A 23,889-nucleotide genomic window follows, 5' to 3' on the forward strand; every position below is an offset into this window, starting at 1 on the left:
TAGTGGCAACGGGCTTGCAATCCGCAGTTAGATTGGCAAAAAGGGAGGGGGGGATCGACCTTGAGGGTCGCGAGGACCCAAATGGTAAGGGGGGGGGGGGTAAGGGCCCGCCGAATTGAGGGTGAGGCTCTGGAGGTTGCACTGGAAGTCCAGGCCCAACAGGAGTGCAGCGCAGAGATTAGGAAGGACATAGAGGCAGAAGTTACTAAATTCTACGCCCTGGACCGTGAGGGTGACTGTACAAAAGACTTGGATCGGGACGTAGTGGGTTCCGGAGGCTAGGGAGATCCTTTAATTGGCAGGGTGGACCGCGAGGGAGCAGCGCCTTACCGTATCTGGGTGAACAAAGCTTTCGGTGCTCCCGGAGTCCAGCAGGCACGAGGTCGCGTGGCTGTTGGTTTTAACCGTCGTCGACGCGGTGGCCAGGTTGTGCGGCCGAGGTTGATCCAGCGTCATCGAAGCAAGCTGCAGGTAGCCATCCACTTCGGGTGGCGAGCGTGTGCGGTTCCGATGTCGGGATGTCCAGAGACCCTGTGGGGGTCAAGATGGCGGCGCCCATGGTGCGCACATTGCGGGGTTGGGACAAGATGGTGGCGCCCATGGTGTGCACATTGCGGGGTCGGGACAAGATGCCGGCGCCCATGGGGCGCACGTGGCTGAAGGGGAACAAGATTCCGGCTCCCATTGTGCGTCTGGTGTGGGGGAGGGGGGCGATAGCGGGCGCAATCGCAGCCACTGCGCTGGCCTGGCATACAGCCGCGAAGTGGCTCTTTTTACTGCAGGCTTTACAAACTGCAGTGCGGGCTGGGCAGTGTTGGCGGGGGTGCTTCTACTGACCGCAGAAGTAGCAGCGGGAACCCCCTGGATGGGCAGATCAGCGTGCGGCATAGGCGTATTGGGAAGGCAGGGCCCCAGCTGAGGAGGTCGTTGGCAGGGTCCAGGAGGGGTAGGAAGGAGTAGAAGGGTGGGCAGCGCGGCGGGAGGGGTACGATTGTACATTACGGATGCGATCGTCATGTCGAGCGCCAAGGTTTTCGTCTCCGCCAGTTTGAGCGTGGCCCCTTCCAGTAATCGTTCTCGGATGCGGTCTGACGCAATCCCCATCACGAAGGCATCGCGCATGAGGAGATTCGCGTGTTCGGCGGCCGTAACGGCCTGACAGTCACAGTCCCGGATGAGTGGAATTAGGGCCCGCCAGAAGTCTTCGATGGACTCACCAGGTAGTTGCGAGCGGGTGGCGAGTACATGCCTGGCGAAGAGCGTGTTAGTCTTCTGCGCGTAGTGTTCCTTAAGGTGTTCCATTGCTTTTGTGAAATTCGTGGCGTCTTGGATCAACGGGAACACGCTGGAGCTCAGTCTGGAGTACTGGACATTTATCTTCTGAGCCTCCGTTGGCGCGGGGTCCGCCGCGTTGATGTAGGCCTCAAAACATGCTAGCCAGTGAGCAAAGTCGTTTTTGGCATCAGGCGAGTGCGGATCCAGCTGCAGGCGATCGGGCTTAATTCGGATATCATTCTGTGGAAAATCTGACTGTAATAAATTGATGCACGATCAATTGCACAAAGACTAAAGTTGGGTACAACTGTGGCTTTATTACAGTCAGATGCGTGGCCTCCTGCTGCAGCTGGCGAAATGGCAGGGCGCTGGAGGTCATGCATATTTATACAGTTCTCTGTGGGCGGAGCCAGCCGGCAGGAGCTACCGGCGAACCTGTAGTGCAGGTCCTACCTTACATCTCCTATTACAGTGGTTCACCACAGTGAACAGCTGGGGTCCCAGCATTTAACCCTGTGGTACCCCTCTAGTCACTTTCTGCCACTCTGGAAAGAAACCTATTCCTGTGGTGGTATGTATTAGGGGTAATACGGTACACCACGTGTCGACAGGCTATTGGTGGAGGGATGCTGGGTCCTGATAGGATCGGCCGCCTACTGGGCTCCGCCCAGAAATGCCGGTATAAGAACCCGGCATTTCCCCCAGCAGCTGCATTCTGTAACCGAGCTGCTGGGGATCAAGTTCTGCTTAATAAAGCCTTTAATTGACGTTACTTCAACCTGCCTCGCGTCATATTGACGGTACAACAATTCCCACTTTCTGCTTCCTGTCTGCCAATCAGTTCTCTATCCGCGTTAATACATTATCCCCAATACTATGAGCTTTAATTTTGCTCACTAATCTCTTGTGTGGGACCTTGTCAAAAGCCTTTTGAAAGTCCACATTCACAACATCCACTGGTTCACCTTGTCCACTCTACGGTCACATCCTCAAAAAATTCCAGAAGATTTATCAATCATGATTTCCCTTTAGTGAATCCATGCTGATTTGTATCGATCCTGTCCCCGCTTTCCAAATGCTCAGTTATTTCATCCTTAATAATTGACTCCAGCATTTTTCCCACCACTGACGTCAGGCTAACCGGTCTATAGTTCCCCGTTTTCTCTCTCCCTCCTTTTTTAAAAAGTGGGGTTACATTAGCTAACCTCCAATCCATTGGAACTCTTCCAGAGTCTATAGAATGCTGGAAAATGATCACAAATGCGTCCATCATTTCTAGAGCCACTTCCTTAAGTACTCTGGGATGCAGAGAAGAGTTTTAATCCCATCAATTTCCCCAATACAATTTCCTGACTAATAAGGGTTTAAATTCAGTTCCTCCTACATGCAAGACCCTGGCCTGGATTCTCCACAGCCCCGCTCCGTAGTCGCGGGCGGCGCGGGGATGGAGAATCCACTTTCACGCCGTAATCGGACCCGGCGCCGGTTTGGCGATTCTTCGAGACCCGAAAATCGACGTGACCGTGGAGTACGCCGTGCGACTGGGGGCCCATTGACAGAGGCCTGCCCAGCAAACCTCCGTTCCCGACCGACCGAGTTCCCGACGGCGTTGAACTAATCACCTATTGCCGGTCAGGATGCTGGCGTGGCCACTGCGGACTCAGTTTGCGGCCGCCCTGGTCGGGGGCGGGGGGGGGGGGGGGGGGTCGGACGCGGGTGGGGGCCTTATAGGTGGCCGGGGATTAGATCCGTGCGGTTAGATGCTTGGGCGCGCGACCGATCGGTGGGGGGGGGGGGGGGGTCGTCTCATTTTTCCATCTGGCTCCGCGGTCCAAGTCCGCCATGGTGCTCGGCGTGGCCTGTACAGACTCCAAACAGGAAGTGCGGGGCCCGTATCCGCAGCTAAAGCTGCGAGATTTACTCTGGGTCCCTGCTAGCTCCCTGTAGGGCTGGAAATTAAGTCAACTTCTTTTTCGGAATTTCTGAAGTAAAATTCCACCATTTTTACGCCGGCGTGGGGACATAGTCCCATTTTGGGAGAATCCAGCCCCCTCTGTCCCCTAGTATTACCAGAAAGTTATTTATGTCCTCCTTAGAGAAGACAGATCCAAAGTATTTGTACAACTGGTTTGCCATCTCTTTGTTGCCCATTATGAAGTCACCTGATCTGATTCTAACTGTAAGGGACCTACATTTGTCTTCACCAGTCTTATTCTATTTTCCTCTCCGAATTAGACTCTCTGTCCTCCTCTGCTGAATTTTAAATTTCTCCCAGTGCTCAGGCTTGCTGTTATTTTTGGCCAATTTATATGCCTCCTCTTTGGCTTCAACACGATCCCCGGTTCCCTTGTTAGCCATGGTTGAGCTACCTTCCCCGTCTTACTCTTGCGCCAGACAGGGATGTACAATTGTTGAAGTTCATCCATGTGCTCTTTAAATGTCTGCCATTGCCTACCTACTGTCAACCTCTTAAGTATGCTTTGCCAGCTTATCCTAGCCAATGCATGTCTCATACCATATCTGCCTAGTTAAATCAATGGCTACAATTGAGATGTTACATGACAATATGAGTAGGCAGTCAATTAGTATTCTGGAATATTTCCTAATTTGATAGATTTGATTACTTGACTAAGAGGATGTTCATCTATGAGAGTGAGGAGCAAGAGCTATTTTTATTTGAATAAGGAGAAGCATTTCCTTGAACACGAAGCCCGGATTTCTGTTTCAGATAATGCAATTCAAACCTGTAGCCGACTTCCAAAACTCAAGCCCTCCTCCGAACTCCATTCCCGCCATATTTTTGTCTCCCGGATAAGCGAGTGGAGGGGATTCAGGCTTTGCAAGCTGTAACGTAGTGGAGGAGGAGTGTGGGTGCAGAGGCCCACTTTGGTTTTCAGGGACAGCAGTTCAGCTCTTAAAGTCCTTCCTGTGCCCCCTAATCCTCACCCCACATCCTCTCCCACCAACCCTCCATGTTTCCTCATATCTCCCATGCCCTCTATGTATCCTCGACAGCCAATCGCCAATGCAGTCAGACCTCAGCATATCTTCATTATCTGTATTTGTTATTGTTAATTTTGTCTTGATTCTTTGCCTCTAAATGTTTCCCTATCACCAAGAGTAAATTGACTGACCTGTAGTTATTGGTATTTCCTTTCCCCCATTTTTTTGAATAAGGGCATAATTCTCTGGCACCCCTTCAGAGTCTAAGGAAGATAATAAAATGATGACCAATGACTTCACAATTTCCATACTCATTTCCTTCAGAATCCTTGGATGCACCTCATCCTGTCCTGGTGCCTTATCAACTTTAAGTACAGACAGCCTATCGATTACCTTCTCCTTATCAATTGTAAACCTTTCCAAGTGTCTGCATTATCTTCTCCTTCACCATGAGCTGGGCAGCAACTTCTTGGTAAAGACAGGTGCAAAGTAGTTGTTCAATACATAAGCTATGCCTCCTGCTCATATGCCCCAAACAAACAACCCCCCCCCCACCGACCCTCCCCTCCCGAACGCCCCTCAACAGTCGATGGTAACCAACTCCCAAAAGTGCATGATGAACAAACCCCAACAATTGTAGAACTCCTCCTTCACCTTCCCCTCAGCTGAAACCTCACCTTCTCAGGGTGGAGAAGCTGACCTCCACCCCAACAAGACCCACATACAAGCGATCAGTGAGGCGAAGTCTAAGACATCGGCCCCCGCCTGCAGCTCGGGCCAGTCCGCCACCCTGAGTATGGATTCTAGGGGACCGGGCTCCACATCCACATGCAAGATCCCCGGGATTGTGCTAAATACCATCCTCCAAAACCTTTTCAGCTTTGGGCAGGACCAAAACATATGAAAATGGTTCGCGGGGCCCTTCCTACGTCGCTCACAGACATCCTCCACCCCCTCAAACAGCCGGCTCATCCTTGATTTGTGAGGATGAAAATAACGCCTCTCTCCAACACCCCCCCCCCCAGCCCCCACCCCTGGTGACAGCACCGCCTCCAGAGCAACGAGGAGGCCAGCGCTATCGCAAAGTCCCGCGTCCTGCACCTGCAAGTACCAAAACCCTTCCCCTGCACCATCTTATACTTCTCCCCAGCTTCTCCAGGCTCGCAAATCACCCCCCAGGGAACAAATCCTTCATTTCCTTAAACCCCCACTCGTCCCACCCCAAAACCTCGCATCCATCCTTCAGTGGTCAATGCTGATGATTTTTTCTCCTCCTGGTCTATGGGCAATAAACCAAGGTGGAGTATTCTGAACGTCACTTCAGCTGAGAGTGGTCTTGCTTATCTCTATGCGTCAGTACCATATTATTGGGACAATTTATTTACTGAACATTCGCTCTTTAAAAATAATAAACATCAAGATGTCTTGGCAGGTATCAGGGCAGGAAGAAAGTGCGTGCGAGTGTGCAGTTTAACATCGATGGAACAAGCAAATCAGCAGGGGTAACTAATGAATATATTCAAACACCAACTTTGTTATTTCAGTTGTTTACTTTAAAAAAAGAGCTGCTGGACACCAAAAGAAACAATCCAGTTTTGCTTACTCAAAGAATGCTCGTAACAAAATAAGGTTTGTGATCTTGCTAAGAAAGGTCAAATAAATGTAGGTGAAAACACTTGACTGTGGTGACACAATGGGGAGCTCACAATGCAGACTCACATGAATGGATGTGCACTGGTGCATGAGTGTAACTCCAGGCAAGAAAGCGGAGCTGACAGAAGTGGAACATTCTGATTAACTTTGTTCAAAAAAACAGATTGAGTTCACAAGCATGGTTTCTTGCCAATTTGAACATTTTCCTTCAATTATTTCATTCACGTTTCAGATCTCTGAACTGTGTTGTCAGTGAGGATCTCTCAAAATGTTGTCCAGAAAGTTTGGACATGGAGGAAACTCCTGCCGTGATGGGTTTAGGCAAGTGAGCTCGAGTGAGGAACTTGACACATTTGAAAACTAAGGCCCGAATTTGTGCCGAGACCTTAGCCAAAATGACACCGGAGCCCCAAATACGGAAGGGGCAGGAGGGCGATGGAGGCAAGACGTACTTTGCACATGTTCAGTTCACATTTAAAAGTGCAGCTGCCTTTACTCAGAAGCAATTTTCATCGTCGATGTTTCTAAAACATGACTCAGTTAATGTTTTGAGTCCAATATGATTCTTCTTCAGAACCCATTTTTCTGATGTCAGGCCTGCCAAGTTTTTCCAACATTTTTGTTTTTATTTAATTTATCCAAGTGCCTGATGTTCACCTCAAAACGAACTCTTACTACAATATAAAATCCATCACATTATGTTCCTCCTGTGTAACCGTGACTCATGAGAGGCTAAATTGGGATTCCCGTTCATCAATCTGCATGACACCATTGTTTGGGGAATGCCAAGTCATGACTTCATTCTGGCTGGATGTGCAAACCAATTATGGAATCTCCTGTTGAATGAGCTCCTAAAGGAAGCCAACTTGGCTGCGATAATGAACAGGAGAGTCATAAAATTAATATGGCCCCTTGAGTTGGTGCTACAGCAACATCAACTAAAATGGATAATTTCCTTATACTAGAACCACAGTGAGTGTCCACAACAAAGTTAAAATGGTGAGAAAACATCTCCCAAACCTCAATAGCAAAGGACAAATAGCAAAACGTGCATGTGTGTCTCAATCTACGGTAAAATTGGAAATATTTCTTTTTAGATTAAATTTATTAAATGAATAGCATGCAAATGCATCCACTTGTGTAGCATAGTGGCACAATGGTTAATAATGCAGCCTCACAGTGTCAAGGACTCAAGTTCAATTCCGGCCTCAGGTGACTGTCTGTATGGAGTTTGCACGTTCTCCCCGTGTCTGCGTGGGTTTCCTCCGGGTGCTCCGGTTTCCTCCCACAGTTCAAAGAGTTGCAGGTTAGGTGGATTGACCATGCTAAATTGCTCCTTAGTGTCCAAAGGTTGCATAAATTGCCCAAAGGTTAGGTAGGGTTATGGGGTTACAGGGATAGAGCGGGGGTGGACCTAGGTAGGGTGCTCTTTCAGAGGGTCGATGTAGACTTGATGGGCCGAATGGCCTCCTTCTGCACTGTAGGAATTCTATGATCCACAGTCAGGAAGCAAACCAGTGACGTTCAAGTCAATAACTGAGTGATCACTCATCTGTAATGTTGGTGTTTTGCAATGCACAATGAATTTAAAAAAAACAATTGATAAGAAGTATGCATTAGATTGAATTAGTAAAAGCTAACTTGTTTTGGAAGTGCCACATCTCATAAGATCATAAAATGTAGGAGCAGAAGTAGCCACTCGGCCCATTGAGTCTCCGCCATTCAATGAGATCATGGCTGATCTAATATACTCCTCAACTCCACATTCCTGCCTTATCCCCATTACTCTTGCTTCCCTGATATGTTCTACATGTAACTACCTTTATTCTCAAGCTTAAGTTCTTACTCCAGCTACATTGCACAGTTAAAGCTACTCTGTAAGCTTAGCCATTTCATCTCTTTGTACTAAGCCTGCCTTGGTCCAGTGGTAACACTCTCAAACCTTCCGGTTAGGTCATTCTAAACCTCTACAGGACTGCAGCATGTAACCTAGGCTAACATTCCAGCACAATACAGAGGGAGAACTGTATCCTCTGAGGTATTTGTTGACGTGAGGCCACGGCTCAAGTGAGGGTAAAAGCATCCTATTACGCTACAACAACTATTTGCATTTATCTAGTGCCTTTGACTTAGTTAAACAACATTTTCACGCAGAGCCACAAAAGGAGGTTTTAGGACAGGTCGGAGATAGGTTTTAAGGAGCATCTTAATGCAGGAAGGAGAGGTTTTTGGAGGGAAGTCCTAGGGTCTAGGCATCTGAAGCCATGACCACTAATGGTGGTGAGATTCAAATCTGGAATGTGCATGAGGTTAGAATTGGAAGAGTACAGAGGATTGTCAGGCTGGAGGAGGTTACCGAGTGAGGTCATAGAGGAATTTGGGAGGGGAGGAAGGAGTGAGGCCATGGAGGAATTTGAAAATTAGGATTAGAATTTTACCCCGAGGTAAAAACAGGAAATGCTGGAAATACTCAGAAGGTCATGCAGCATTGGGGGAGAGAAAAAGAGGGACAACATCTGAGGTCTGTGGCTTTTCATCGCCTTCTTATGAGTATTTCCAGCATTTTTCCGCTTTTATTTTCAGCATCTAGAAATTTTTGCTTTTTTAAATTTGAGGCATTACTGGATCAGGAGTCAATGTATGTCAGTAAGTGTGGCACAGTGGTTGACACTGCTGCCTCACAGCACCAGGGACCTGGATTCAATTCCGGCCTTGGGTGACTGTCTGTGTGGAGTTTGCATGTTCTCCCCGTGTCTGCGTTGGTTTCCTCCGGGTGCTCCGGATTCCTCCCCAAAGATGTACAGGTTAGGTGGATTGGCCATGCTAAATTGCCCCTTAGTGTCCAAAGGTTAGGTAGGGTTGCTGGGTTACAGGGATAGGGTGGGGGCATGAACCTAGATAGGGTGCTCTTTCTAAGGGTTGGTGCAGAATCAATGGGCCGGATGGCCTCCTTCTGCACTGTAGAGATTCTATGTGCAGGTTAGGTAGATTGGCCATGGTAAATTTCCCCTCATCGTCCAATGATGTGCAGGTTAAGTAGGGTTATGGGGGTAGGGCGGGGGAGTAGGCCTAGGTAGGGTTCTCTTTCAGATAGTTGGACCGAATGGCCTCCTTTTGCACTGTAGCTATTCTATGATAAACATAAGGGTGATGAGCAAATGGGTTTGGTACAAGAGGTGGGAAGCAGAGTTACCAGAAGTACAAGTGATTTCTCTCAATGTCCTGACCAACACTCATCCCTCAGCTAATACCAAAATCACTGAGTACTTTTCTCACTGTTCTTTATGGAGCCTTGGTTGAGCAGATTGTTTGTCATGCTTTCCGCACTGCTACAGTGGCTATATCTCAAGAATACATTTTTGCCTGTGAAACACTTTGAGGGTTACTAAGGATAGCGACGGCACTCTTGTAAATGTACATCCTCTCTTCCTTGGTCCACATACATCTGGAAATCGTCCAACTTTGAAAATCACTCTTGGGTAGCAACTGCAGGCCAGTTTAGATTCTACTTCATCAGCTGCCAGTATCTCTCCTACAAGTTAATCCCTGATTATATCTTAGGCTAAATATACAAAATGATTAGTTCCCATTGACCAAGCCATATTGAGGCGAAGCTTTATGTGAGAATGAGGAAAGATAAAAGACACAGCAATGATCGGATTTTATCTTCTCTTCTCCATTTCACAACTATAGGGAATACAAGGGGCGCTATTCTCCCCCCATGCCGGGTGGGAGAATCGCCAGGGCGCCGCGCGAATCACGCCACGCCAGCCCGACCCCTGCACGCGATTCTCCCACCCCCGGAAACCAGCGGTGCATGATTCGCACCGGGCCGCTCGGAGAACCGGCAAGCGGCGATTCTCCAGCCGGATGGGCCGAGCGGCCGCTACGACACGAAAGGTTCTTGTCGGCGCCGTCCACCCCTGGTCGCTGCCGGCAGGAACTCTGCGGGAGCGTTGGGGGGGGGGGGGGGGTGGGGGCGGCCTGTGGGCGGGGGGGGGGGGGGGGGAGGAGGGGGAGGGGATCCTTCACCGGGGTGGCCTCCGATGGGGTCTGGCCCGCGATCGGGGCCCACCAATCGGCGGGCCGGCCTCTCCCACCCCGGGCCTACCTCCTTCCGCGCGCGGCCCCAGAACACCGGCTCCATGTTGGTGAGAGGCCGGCATGCGTAAGACGTTCCCCGCGCATGCGCAGGATGACGCGGCCCAACTGCGCATGCGCAGGATTGGGCTGCCCCAACTGCGCATGCGCGGGTTGGCACGGCGCCCATTTGACGCCGTGTAAGGAACCGCTCCAGCGCCGTGCTGGCCCCCCCAATAGGTCATGTCTGGGCCCTGTTTGCGCCGTCGTGAAACGCGACGGCGTTCACGATGGCGCGAACACTTGGCCTCAATTTCAGAGAATCACCCCCAGTATATCTGGAGCTGAAGTTGCAGACCATGTGGTGACAGTGGGTATCGGGTAACGACTTATATAGTGCCTTTAATGTAAAACAACTCCACAGAAACATTATCAAACAGAATATGACATAAAGTCATAAAAGGAGATATTGGCCTGGACTTCTGCTGCAGAAGCAGGTAGCTCGAGTAGGGAAACTTCCCAACTTGGAGATCAGAGGGGGTCACAGTGATGGCTCAATGCCGAGGCGGGCTTGGAACTCTGGGACTTCATTCCACTTGTTTGCGTATAGTTTAAGCCCTATAGCCCTCACCACTCATATCCCCACCCAGTCCTATTGGTCCCTCAGACTTACCAGGCCAACTCAAACCCTCCCACCTACCCCCTATGGAACCTCAATCTCCAACTCATGGGCCCTGCCCACACCCGCATGATGTTGTAATAAACTATTTATTCTGTGATCTCTTTTGTGAATGGCTCAATGTTTATTGAGCCAAGGTAAAGAGCTCTCAGTGCATTTAGTGTCTGTTATTGATACTTTAAAGATCTGGTTAATTAGCACTTTTATAGGGTTGGAGTAAGAGCAGATTTTCAATAACTAAAAGTATGAATGGGTGTTTTTTAAGCAGTTCCACACATACCAATGTTACTCTCAGATTCATAGGTTCTGTAAATGTGTATACGGTATAAAAATGCTCTATGTTAGCCTGGAGGGTGAGGGACATTAAGTCAGAAGACCAAAGCTTAATTTCAAGGAGTATCTTTAAATAGGAAAGCAAGGTAGAGAGGCAGAGGGGTGTATGGAAGATATGTCAATTATATTCATATTCCATTCAGACAGACTTTCTTTCAGCATTTCCTTTCTGGTAGATTTTGCTTAATTCATCTTCTGCAAAAAATGAGAAATTATGCAAAAATCAGGAAACTGATGTTCTTCCCACTTTGCCAATTAGTGGTTTTTAAATTTATTTTTGGGATGTGGGCGTTGCTGGCTGGGTCATTAGTTGATCATCCCTAATTGCCCTTGAACTGAGTGGTTTGCTCGGTTATTTTCAGTATGAGCAGTTAAGAGTCAACCGCATCGATGGTCAGCACTGGGACTGCGGCGCTGAGGACCTGGGTTCAAATCTCGGCCCTGGGTCACTGTCTGTGTGGAGTTTGCACATTCTCCCCCTGTCTGCGTGGGTTGCACCCCCACAACCCAAAGATGTGCAGGTTAGGTGGATTGGCCACGCTAAATTGCCTCTTAATTGGAAAAAAAATAATTGGGTATTCTAAATTTTTTTTAATGAGTCAACCGCATTGCTGTGTGGATCTGGAGTCACATGTCGGCCAGACCGGGTGGGGACAGCAAATTTCCTTCTTTGAAGGACATTAGAAACAGGTGTGTTTTTTACACATGACAATGGTTTCATGGCCATCATTAGACTTTTAATTCAAAGATTTTATTGAATTCAAACTTCACCATTTGCCATGGCAGGATTCAAACCCAGGACCCCGGAGCATTACCCTGAGTCTCTGGATTACTAGCCCAGTGACAACACCACTACGTCACTGCCTCCCTCAAGTAGCAGAGAGGGTGGGGTCTGTGCTGCAGGTGGCAACCAGAGCAACAAACAATTAAAATGCGTGACATAATGATGGGTATTTAATGCCTCCTCCCTTCACCTCGGGATCAAACAGGTCATTTCCACATTCCTCTCTCCGTACACAAATCCCATAGAATCCCTACTGTGCAAAAGGAGGCCATTCGGCCCATTGAGTCTGCACCAGACCTCCAACAGAGCACCCTACCTCGGCCCACACCCCTGTAACCTGACCGAACCTGAACATCTTTGGACCGTGGAAAAGAAACCAGAGCACCGGGAGAAAACCCATACAGACACGGGGAGAACATGCAAACTCCACACAGTCAGATAAGCTTGGAATCAAACCTGGGTCCCTGGGACTGTCAGGCAGCAGTGCTACTCACTGTGCCACCCAAATGAGAACTATTTCACACCAGACCAAATGAGAACTATTTCACACCAGACCAAATGAGAACTATTTCAGTTTTTCCATGTGCTTTCCCATTGGGGTCACACGCCTTGATGTGCAATGAAACTAGCACTGGGGAAAATCCTGTAAACAGTGCATGGTAGCACAGTGGTTAGCATTGTTGCTTCACGTCAGGGTCCCAGGTTTGATTCCTGGCTTGGGTCACTGTCTGGGCGGAGACTGAATGTTTTCCCTGTGTCTGCGTGGGTTTCTTCCGGGTACTCTGGTTTCCTCCCACAAGTCCCGAAAGACGTTCTGTTATGTAATTTGGACATTCTGAATTCTCCCTCTATGTACCCAAACAGGTGCCGGAATGTGGTGTCTCGGGGCTTTTCACAGTAACTTCATTGCAGTGTTAATGGAAGCCTACTTGTGACAATAAAGATTATTATTATTATAACTGGATTAAGCTCCATGGTGGCAAAGTGCAACTACAGATCGGAACGCACTACAAACATTTGGTGCAGGTGGGGGGCTCTCTGGTGAGTCGTGTCTAACTGAAATAAAGTTTGAAATTTTTGAATTTAACTTAGAACTTGGTGAACAGCAAAAGAAACTGAAAGTTAGTCAGCACTGAACAAAAACTGCCTGTTGGTGGAACATAACGGTCATCCAGCTATAAGTGATGATGTGGCGATGCCGGCGTTGGACTGGGGTGAGCACAGTACGAAGTCTTACAACACCAGGTTAAAGTCCAACAGGTTTGTTTCGATGTCACTAGCTTTCGGAGCGCTGCTCCTTCCTCAGGTGAATGACTCACCTGAGGAAGGAGCAGCGCTCCGAAAGCTAGTGGCAGCTATAAGTGGTTACTGGAATAGGGAATAACAACTGTTAAGTGGAAAGCTGAGAGAGCACATGTAACATTGGTGTGGATCCAAAAGGTGTGGAGAAGTAGACAGTCTCTGCTGAAGCACGGATTGATCACAGAACAGAATGCAGTGCGAGTGGAGCGCAAAAGTTAGGAATTTGGTTACAGTTATCAACCCTCCAGGATTGGCCTGGAGTCTCCAGGAATTGCAGATAAATCCTCCAGGACACACAGCTGTGTGAAACCCGGGAGACGGGATATTAAAAATGTTTGTTTTTTTCTGTCATTTTCTTTGTCCATTTCTCTTTACCCAGTTATAAAAATATTGAAAATGGGGATAAAAGGCTGACTGACAGATAAACAACTTCCAATTGGGTAAAATTAGTCTTTTGGCTCTCCAATTGGTGCAGGAAGGCTGTGTGTCACAAGGGTGGATGTGTTGGCCGACTAATGGCTGGAGGGTAGGGGCAATTCATGTGATGAAACCTCCAGGAATATATACAATCATGGTTGGCAACCTTAAATTTGGTGAAAGTGGAAATCGGGTGCTGAGGGGGAAGGAGTTAATGCTTTTTGCCTCCCATCTTTGTCCTGGTTCATGTAAGCTTGAGGCAGGCTGTATTTTAAAATTGTGCCCAGAGTTTGGGTGTTTGTTGTAAGTTAGTGTATAGGGAGAAAAATAAACTTACAACAAACTAAAAAGTAGCTATAAATAATCCAGACTAAGATATGGCAGAGCAGGTTGTATGTCTGGATTGCAGTATGTGGGAGTGTATGGACAGTGAGACTGTCAGGTGCAAATCTCTTCGGCTCCGAGTCATTCACTGTAAACACTGTGACACATAAGGCGTGGGGGGCAGTATCTGGACAGTTTACTTCAGACCTTCACAGAATAATGCAGTGAAGAGGCCCTTCGGCCCATCGAGTCTGTACCAACGCATGAAAAACACCTGACCTGCCCACCTAATCCCATTTGCCAGTACTTGGACCATGGCCTTGAATGTTATGATGTGCCAACCTCATCCAGATTCTTTTTAAAGGATGTGAGGCACCCTCCTATACCACCGTCCCAGGCAGTGCATTCCAGATCATCACTACCCTCTGGGTAAAAAAGTTTTTCCTCAAATCACCCCATAACTTCCTGCCCAATGGCACAGTGGTTAGCACTGCTGCCTCACACTGCCAGGGACCTGGGTTCAATTCCGGCCTTGGGGGACTGTGTGGAGTTTGCACATTCTCCCTGTGACTGTGTGGGTTTCCTCTGGATGCTCTGGTTTTCTACCGCAGTCCAAAGATGTGCAGGTTAGGTGTATTGGCTGTGCTGAATTGCCCCTTAGTGTCAAGGGATATGCAGGTTAGGTTACAAGGTTATTGGGGGAGTGTGCTTGGGTGGAGTGGACTTTCAGAGGGTCGGTACAGGATTGAGGGGTCGAATGGCCTCCTTCTGCACCATAGCGATTCTATGAATTGTAGTAACCTTAGTGATATGGATGAATTCATTTGAATGATGACCGGGTAAAATGAGAGATAAACAGTCTGTTTAGCACAGGGCTAAATCGCTGGCTTTGAAAGCAGACCAAGGCAGGCCAGCAGCACGGTTCGATTCCCGTAACAGCCTCCCCGAACAGGCGCCGGAATGTGGCGACTAGGGGCTTTTCACAGTAACTTCATTTGAAACAGTCATGTTTCATCTGTACAGGACACTGTGTTGTGAGCAGTTCTGGACACAACTTAGGAACGGTATATTGATTTTGGAGAGAGTGCAGAGTCAAGCTGCTCAAATCATAACTAGACTCCAAGGAGAGACAACTCAAATGAGGGTTGTTTTTTTTCTAGAATTTGGGGATTAAAGGGTGATTTGATCAAAGTTTTCAAGACATTAACAAGCACAGATGGGGCAGGCGGAGAGAAATGTTTCCACTGGTTAGATAGCCGACACCTGGGTCTAAAAGTTAGAGCCAGGTCTTTCAGGACTGAAATGACTTCAATACACAAAAAGGATGGGAGAAGTTTGGAACACTATTCCACAGGTCACAATTTTTTTTTTAAATAATAAATTTAGTGTACCCAATTCATTTTTTCCAATTAAGGAGCAATTTTTAGTGGCCAATCCACCTAGACTGCACACCTTTTGGGATGTGGGGGCGAAACCCAAGCAAACACGGGGAGAATGTGCAAACTCCACACGGACAGTGATCCAGAGCCGGGATCGAACCTGGGACCTCAGCGCCCTGAGGCAGCAGGGCTAACCCACTGTGTCACCGTGCTGCCCTTTTCCACAAGTCACAATTGATGCTAGATCAATTGTACATTTTAAATCTGTGATCAATAAATTTTCGTTGTTTTGAGGGATATGGGGAAAAGGTGGTTGTCTGGATTTAGGTCACAGATGAGTCACAAGCTCATTGAATGGGGCAGAGCAGGTTCCAAGCTGCAATTAACACAGGAATCATGGGTGGGATTCTCTGATCCTGAGGCTAAGTGTTGACATCGTCATAAACGCCGTCAGGTTTTACGACGGAGTCAACAGGCCCCCAGGAGAGTTGCTCTCTTTGGTTGGCTCTGAATATGGCGGTCAGTATGGTCGCCTTCCTAAATTCTAATTACGTTTGCTCTAGAGTCGCCAGGTATCTTTCGATACCGCCACAAGGTTCATAACCAAATACTGATCAAAGACTCGATATACCAGTTAGTTAGTTCAAAGTCAATGATTATTTATTTACACGCACAGTTAAATATACTCATGCACAAAACTCTACAGATTAAACTATCACTACTGCTAAAGCCTATACTTAGCTTCGGGCGCCCACTCAGCCAGGCAGCGATCCTGTGCCCTACAAGGGGCCAGTACAGCACTGGAGTGACTCACGCAGCTCCAGCTGCCGTTACCGGCGTCAAACGGGCCCCGCGGGTCTGCGCATGCGCGCTGCGGCGGGTGCAAATTCGTTCATGCGTGTTGCAACCGGCGCAAATTTACGCATGCGCGCTAGCTTCCTTCTCCGCGCTGGATCTGTCGCAAAATGGCGGAGAGCTACAGGGGCCGGCGCGGAGTAAAATAGGCCCCCACCAGGAGAAGCCGGCCCGCCGTTCGGTAGGCCCCGATCGCGGGCCAGGCCACAGTGGAGGCCCTCCCCGGCGTCGGATCCCCCCTCCTCCCCCACCAGGCCACCCCCCGCAGGATGGACGCCGAGGTCCCGCTGGGTAAAACCACATGTGAACAGTGCCAGCGGGACTTGGACTATCTTGGCAGCCACTCGGCCCATCTTGCACGGAGAATCGCCGGGTGGGGCTGCGTACAGCGGCCCCCGACTGGCACCACACCGGCGGCGCTGATTCTCCGGTCACTGGAGAATTGGCGGACCGGCATCGGGGTGGCGTCGCGTGAATCGCGCCCACCGATTCTCCGACCCGGCCCCGGGGGTCAGAGAATCCCGTTCCATACTTGGGACATTTCTGCTCAGAGTGGCTCAGTTTCAGTTTGGGAAATGTTTTTATCAACAGGAGAGGTCGGAAAAACAGCATATGATGTTTTAAACATTCCAACCACTGCAGTCGGTTCCAGTATATGCAATCACATGGGCAGAGATCAGTCTGACGAGATTGAATCAAACACCAACGTTCTATGAATTTAAAATGAGTTTCAGTATCCATCAGCAAAATAGCACCATGAATTGTGTTCAATCTGCCACTGACACAGAGCTCTTGCTTTGCTTCAGTCATGTTAACGTAAAGTTAACGCAGAGTCCCAGCACAAAATCAGTTAAAAACATACATTAGTTATATCTGATTTCGTGTTTTCAAAGTAAAGACCAGAGTTTGACTTACTCTTTACAGAATCTGTACTGTAGCGTGGGCCAGTTGTTTAACAATTTCTTGGCACATTCAGCTAAGCAGTTATTTGTTCATCAGTGGCCCAATAGTGGGAGTTCAGTCACCTCAATACCAAAAGCAACATAGTGTAATAAGACAGTAGAAGAAATCGCTAAAACACCACTTTCACAAAGTTGATACTTGCTGATCCACTTTGAAATTGTCAGTCTTATTTGCACACTATACACTATGCATACAGTAAACAAACCCGAGTGCTATCAGCCAGATGCAAAAGGAAGTGATTATTCTATTCTAAATGGTGGACGGACAGAGAGCCACAGTCTCACGCTCATTTCACAGGTAGAGCAAAGTGATTTGCTGAAGTTGGAATTTGTTATCTGTGCTTTGATAAGAGTACAAGGGTGACACGGTGGCTCAGTGGTTAGCACTGCTGCCTCACAGCTCCAGGGACCCAGGTTCAATTCTGGACTTGGGTGGCTGTGCGGATATTCATGGAATCCCTACAGTGCAGAAGGAGGCCATTCGGCCCACCGAGTCTGCACTGGCCCATTGAAAGACCACCCAACCGAGGCCCAAACCTCACCTATTTCTGCAATTCCACCCTAAGGGGCAATTTAGCATGGCCAATCCACCAAACCTGCACATCTTTGGACTGTGGGAGGGAACTGGAGCACCCGGAGGAAACCCACACAGACACAAACAAACTCATCACAGTCACCTGAGGTCGGAATTGAACCCAGGTCCCTGCCACTGTGAGGCGGCAGTGCTAACCACTGTACCACCATGCCACCCCTATTCTCCCCGTGTCTATGTGGGTTTCCTCCGGGTGCACAAGTTTCCACCCACAGTCCAAAGATGTGCAGGTTAGGTGGATTGCCATGCTACATTGCCCCTCAAGTGTCCAAAGATTAGGTGGGATTACAGGGATAAGGGGAGCGCGTGGGCGTAGGTTAGGGTGCCCTTTCTGTGGTTTGGTGCAGACTTGATGGGCCACCTTCTGCACTGTAGGGATTCTATGGGATGGTAACACCTTTCATGTTGCCAAGATGCCAAAAATGCTTCACAATCGGTGTAGTCACTGTTGTTATGTTGGAAAATCTGGCAGTTCATGGCAATCAGGCAGCAAATTGCTCGGTGACTCTAAAACATTTTACAGGGATTTTACCAATAAAAAAGAACATTTAGTCTCTCTAAATTATTTGTCCTATTTATATGGAAACATTTTGCTTAGAATCATAGAATGATTCAGCACGGGGGAGGTTGCCGGACCATTGTGCCTGTGCAATTTCTTTGAAAGAGAAAACGGAACGGCCAAGGCCTCTGGGGCGCCAGGAAACCACATTCTTCACGGGGCGACTTTCCGATTCGCTGAACTGTGCAACATCCAGAACTGCAGCAAAGGTTCACTTTTCACAGTAATCCAGAACCTTGGACTGAATCCAGCAACAACAACAACAAATGAGAGTTAAAAGTGAGAATTGAAAATCAGTTTTGTGAAAAGTCTGGAATCTGAAAAAAAAAACCTGGTACAAATAAAGAGTTACCATGAAGCTATCAGATTGCCACATAAACCCTTGGGTGGCACAGTGGCGCTGTGGTTAGCACTTCTGCCTCACGGCGCCGAGGGCCCTAGTTCTATCCCAGCCCCGGGTCACTGTCCGTGTGGAGTTTGCACATTCTCCCCGTGTCTGTGTGGGTCTCACCCCCACAACTCAAAAACATGTGCATGGTATTGGCCAGGCTAAATTGCCCCTTAATTGCAAAAAAAGAATTGGGTACTCTAAAGTTATTTTAAAGAAACAAAAAAAATATTGTCACATAAACCCAAATGGTTCCCTAGTGTCCTTTAGGGAAGGAAGCATGTCGCCTTACTCGGTCTGGCCTGCCTGCTTGCGACTCCAGTCCCACAACGATTGTGGTTAACTCTTTATTGACATTTAAAGTGGCCCGGTAGACCTCAAGAACTGTATAAAACCACTCATGCCCATTTAACAGCACTTGGATTCAGTTGTGAGTGACTCCTGTCATTCTTTCAACAAATCAGGCCAGCACCCCTACGTAATCTTTTTCATTAACTATACATTTTTTGTATTATACGTCCTACATGAATAAACATTTGTAGAATCACTGAAGAGAGAACTTGCATATGTATATATATTATAGAAAACACATCCCAAATGTCTTTACAGCCAATGAGTGCCTTTGTGGTACAGTGAAGTACTATGTTGGAATATAGGAAAGGCATAAGATGCCACAAATAGCAATATGATCATGACCAGACAATATGTTTAAAGATGTTGGTTTATTGAGATAAATATTGGCCAGGACACTGGAATAACTCCCCTGCTGGTCTTCAGAACAGTGGCCAGATGATCTTAAATGCTCAGCTGAGGTGGCAGAGGGTTGAAAACTGAGTGTTCTCCCTCAGCGCCGCAGTGTCATCCTACGAACAACCTCCTGTCTCACGGGCATGTGGGCAACAACTGAGCCACAGCTGCCATATAAAGGGGGTTCAAATTCGTATCACAGTCCATAGCTAAATCCATCAATTTTGACCACCATTTTCCTCGATCTGTGCAGTGCAAGAGAGTCTGGACTAAACAGGATATTTATCTATGAAACCTGCAGCCATTAGCAGAAGACTTAAACCACATTTTCTGCAAGATCTTTAATCTCCTTTTTCAACAGTTTCATAGAATTTACAGTTCAGAAGGAGGCCATTCAGCCCATCGAGTCTGCACCAGCCCTTGGAAAGAGCACCCTACTTAAGTTCACACCTCCACCCTATCCCCATAACCTACCTTTTTGGACACGAAGGGCAATTTAGCATGGTCAATCCACCGAACCTGCACATCTGTGGACTGGGAGGAAAGCGGAGCATCTGGAGGTTCCTGCTACCTTCAGGTAAAATATCTTTGGACCAATGACTGGATTGATAAGAAAATTGACCTTTCTTTTACTCCAAATCAAACTCAAATAAAAACTTTAGTTCCCAAGACTCATATAAAGAATCTGCATGTCAGGGACCAAAATAATACCAGCTATTTACTACAAGTGGGACATATGAGCCAGATCTTCTGGTGTCCGGATTGTTGTAAACCCCACAATGTAACCCTCAGGATGAGCTGCTGGACCCCAAGGATACCGCAGGAATTGCCTATGTTTCAAATTCCGATTGACAAATCTCCTGCATCCAGAACCCTTTGAAATAGTCTCCAAGTTAGAGTCAGAAGGTTCTGACTCATTTACCTGAATGGTTACCAGAAAATGCTAGCCAGGGGAAAACCAAGTCTAACCCCTGGGTAAATACAGAAGTGACCCGCTTCAACTCACAACCTTGACCCCACCCCCAGCAACCACCCCAGCCCCAGATTCTCTAATTAATGCCAAACCCGATCTCACCCATCCTCAGCACCCTACCCAGCAGGCACCTAACCCACTCTACAAGCAACCAATCTGCTACCCTCCCCATCCTGCCCAATTGGCATGCTACTACCCCACCTACTTGCCTCACTCGCACTCATTTAGTAACATAATTAAAAGCTATTTACCTGTCCCAAAGCTTTTCACTGTATTAATGAATGAAGACTTACAAAAAATACAGCAGCTATTGTCACAGAAAGAGGACCTGTCTTTGTTTGATGGTCCTGATGAAGAGGCCCAGCTCAGAAATACAGGCCAGAAATACAGAGCCCAAGTAATGGGTAAAAAAAGGATGAAAAGGCAATTGAATAGTGATAACCTCTCCATGGAAATTTTGGCAAAGTGCCTGATGCAATGGTCAGTTCAGTGGCATCAGGACTTTTCATGCAAAATAGAGATACCCACACAACAAACCATAGGATACAACATGATAATGTGGCAGAATGTCAACCAGACAACACTCAAATATATTGTCCAATTTTCACCCCTCATTTCATAACAGCACTGTCTGACTGACCCAGACTGCAGTCCTGTTCCACAGGCACTGTCTGACTGACCCAGACTGCAGTCCTGTTCCACAGGCACTGTCTGACTGATCCAGACTGCAGTCCTGTTCCACAGGCACTGACTGACTGACCCAGACAGCAGTCCTGTTCCACAGGCACTGTCTGACTGACCCAGACTGCAGTCCTGTTCCACAGGCACTGACTGACTGACCCAGACAGCAGTCCTGTTCCACAGGCACTGTCTGACTGACCCAGACTGCAGTCCTGTTCCACAGGCACTGACTGACTGACCCAGACAGCAGTCCTGTTCCACAGGCACTGACTGACTGACCCAGACAGCAGTCCTGTTCCACAGGCACTGACTGACTGACCCAGACAGCAGTCCTGTTCCACAGGCACTGTCTGACTGATCCAGACTGCAGTCCTGTTCCACAGGCACTGACTGACTGACCCAGACAGCAGTCCTGTTCCACAGGCACTGTCTGACTGACCCAGACTGCAGTCCTGTTCCACACATGCTGACTGATCTACAGCATTTCACGAATTGGGCTTTTTTCATCTATGAGTATAACCACAGTCCTAAGTTAATTTTATTATGATTGGGAGGATCCTCAAGCTAGAATTCAGAGGAAGAAATGGGAGCGAAATTCTCCGTAATCGGCGCGAAGTCCGCCGACCGGCACCAAAAACGGCGCAAATCAGTCCGGCATCGCGCCGCCCCAAAGGTGCGGAATCCTCCGCATCTTGAGCCGCCGAGCCCTAACATTGAGGGGCTAGGCCCGCGCCGTACTGATTTCCGCCCCGCCAGCTGGAAAGGCCTTTGGTGCCCCGCCAGCTGGCGTGGAAATGACAATTGTGGTTTAATCCACGCCAGCGGGATAGGCATTCTAGCAGCGGGACATCGGCCCATCCGCGCTGGAGAATCGCCGAGGGGGGGGGTGCCCGCCAACCGGCGCGGCGTGATTCACACCCCCGCCGAATCTCCGTTGCCAGAGAATTCGGTTGCCGGTCTCCGACCCGGCGGGGGGTCGGAGAATCTCGCCCCAGGCTGATTTCTCCCGTTTAATCCAGGGAAGTATTCGGGCAGTCCGGTGGTGGTGGCCACACTGAATATTTGGAGGCAATTTTGGCAGTACTTTAGTTTGGGGGTGGGGTCGAAGTTGACGCCAGTTCGAGGGAACCAAGGGTTTGAGCCATTGAGGATGGATGCTAGGTTTCGGGGATGGGAGGAGCGAGTGCAGATGGAAATGGAGGACTTATTTTTGGAAGGGTGGATTGCGAGTTTGGAGGAGTTGGGGGAGAAGTTTGGTGGTCCCGAGGGGGGAGGTGTTTAGGTAAATGTAGGTGTGGGATTTCACAAAAAAGGTTTTTCCAACTTTTCCGGCACGGTGTGGGAGGCGCCTGGCTAATGGGCGGCACGGTAGCATAGTGGTTAGCACAGTTGCTTCACAGTGCCAGGGACCCGGGTTCGATTCCCGACTTGGGTCACTGTCTGTTCGAAGTCTGCACGTTCTCCCTGTGTCTGCGTGGGTTTCCTCCGGGTGCTCCCGTTTCCTCTTACAAGTTGGATTGTATTTGTTTATTGTCACGTGTACCGAGGTTGGATTGGATTGGATTTGTTTATTGTCACGTGTACTGAGGTACAGTGAAAAGTAATTTTCTGCGAGCAGCTCAAACAGATCACTTAGTTCATGAAAAGAAAATAAAGTAAAAAGAAAATACATAATAGGGCAACACAAGGTACACAATGTAAATACACAGACACTGACATTGGGTGAAGCATACAGGAGTGTAGTATTAATCAGGTCAGTCCATAAGAGGGTTGTTTAGGAGTCTGGTGACAGTGGGGAAGAAGCTGTTCTTGATTCTGTTTGCGCGTGTTCTCAGACTTTTGTATTTCCTGCCTGATGGAAGATGTTGAAGAGTGAGTAAGCCGGGTGGGAGGGATCTTTGATTATGCTGCCCGCTTTCCCAAGGCAGCAGGAGCTGTAGATAGAGTCAATGGATGGGCGGCAGGTTCGTGTGATGGATTGGACTGTGTTCACGGCTCTCTGAAATTCCTTGCGGAAAGACGTGCTTGTTAGGTGAATTAGACATGCTGAATTCTCCCTTCATGTACCCGAACAGATGCTGTAGTTTGGCGACTAGGGGCTTGTCACAGCAACTTCATTGCAGTGTTGATGTAAGCCTACTTGTGATTATAGATTATCACCTAATTATGTTCTGGTCCTGCCCGAAGATGGAGAAATTTTGGAGATTGTTCTTCAGCACCTTATCGGCGGTCTAACACATGGATTTAAGAGTCCATTCCCCTGGGGACCATATTGGGGTGTGAGACTTGCCGGAGTTGCAGACAGGAGCTGGGGCAGATGTTTTGGCCTACGCTTCATTGATCACTCGCAGGAGGGTTCTGTTGGGGTAGAGGTCAGTTTCTCCACCCTGTGCCTCAGTATGGCTGGGGGATCTAATGGAGTTTTTGTATTTGGAAAAGGTGAAATTTGCTTGGAGGGGGACAAATGAGGGGTTCCACAAGAGATGGGGTTTGTTTATACTACATTTCAAGAAGCTGGTTACCGTCAACTGCTAAGGGGGGGGGGGAGGGGTGTTTGGTTGAGGGTATTTGGGGTGCATGTTAGAGCATGTTGCAAGTCTACATACCTGTACAGGTGACCCAATATCTTTTTAAAAAATAATGATTAGGATTTTCACAAAATATCAACAACAGAATGAAAAAGGAACCCAATCGAATTAAATACAGAACAAAGTAAAACAACCCCCGTGCCCCCCTCCCCCCTATACATAAATAATAAATTAACACCCCGAATTAACACAAAGCAAACATAGCAAATATATACACCCCCTCAGATCCCCCAGGGTAAATAAGCAAAAATAAAATAGAACCCCCCCCTCCGCCACCGCCGGTTTGCTGCTGCTGACCATTGTCTACCGCTCTGCCAGGAAATCCAAGAACGGTTGCCACCGCCTAAAGAACCCTTGTACCGATCGCCTTAAGGC

At 48.3% G+C, this 23,889-nt stretch overlaps 1 protein-coding gene across 1 annotated transcript in view; it reads right to left on the reverse strand.

The window, feature by feature from the left end:
• Positions 1-23,889, reverse strand: part of LOC140393891 (differentially expressed in FDCP 6 homolog) — a 228,453-nt gene that overhangs the window by 191,098 nt on the left and 13,466 nt on the right. The gene's annotated exons all lie outside the window — the stretch shown is intronic.

Source organism: Scyliorhinus torazame, chromosome 17, assembly GCF_047496885.1.
Source record: "Scyliorhinus torazame isolate Kashiwa2021f chromosome 17, sScyTor2.1, whole genome shotgun sequence".
Classification (NCBI taxonomy): domain Eukaryota; kingdom Metazoa; phylum Chordata; class Chondrichthyes; order Carcharhiniformes; family Scyliorhinidae; genus Scyliorhinus; species Scyliorhinus torazame.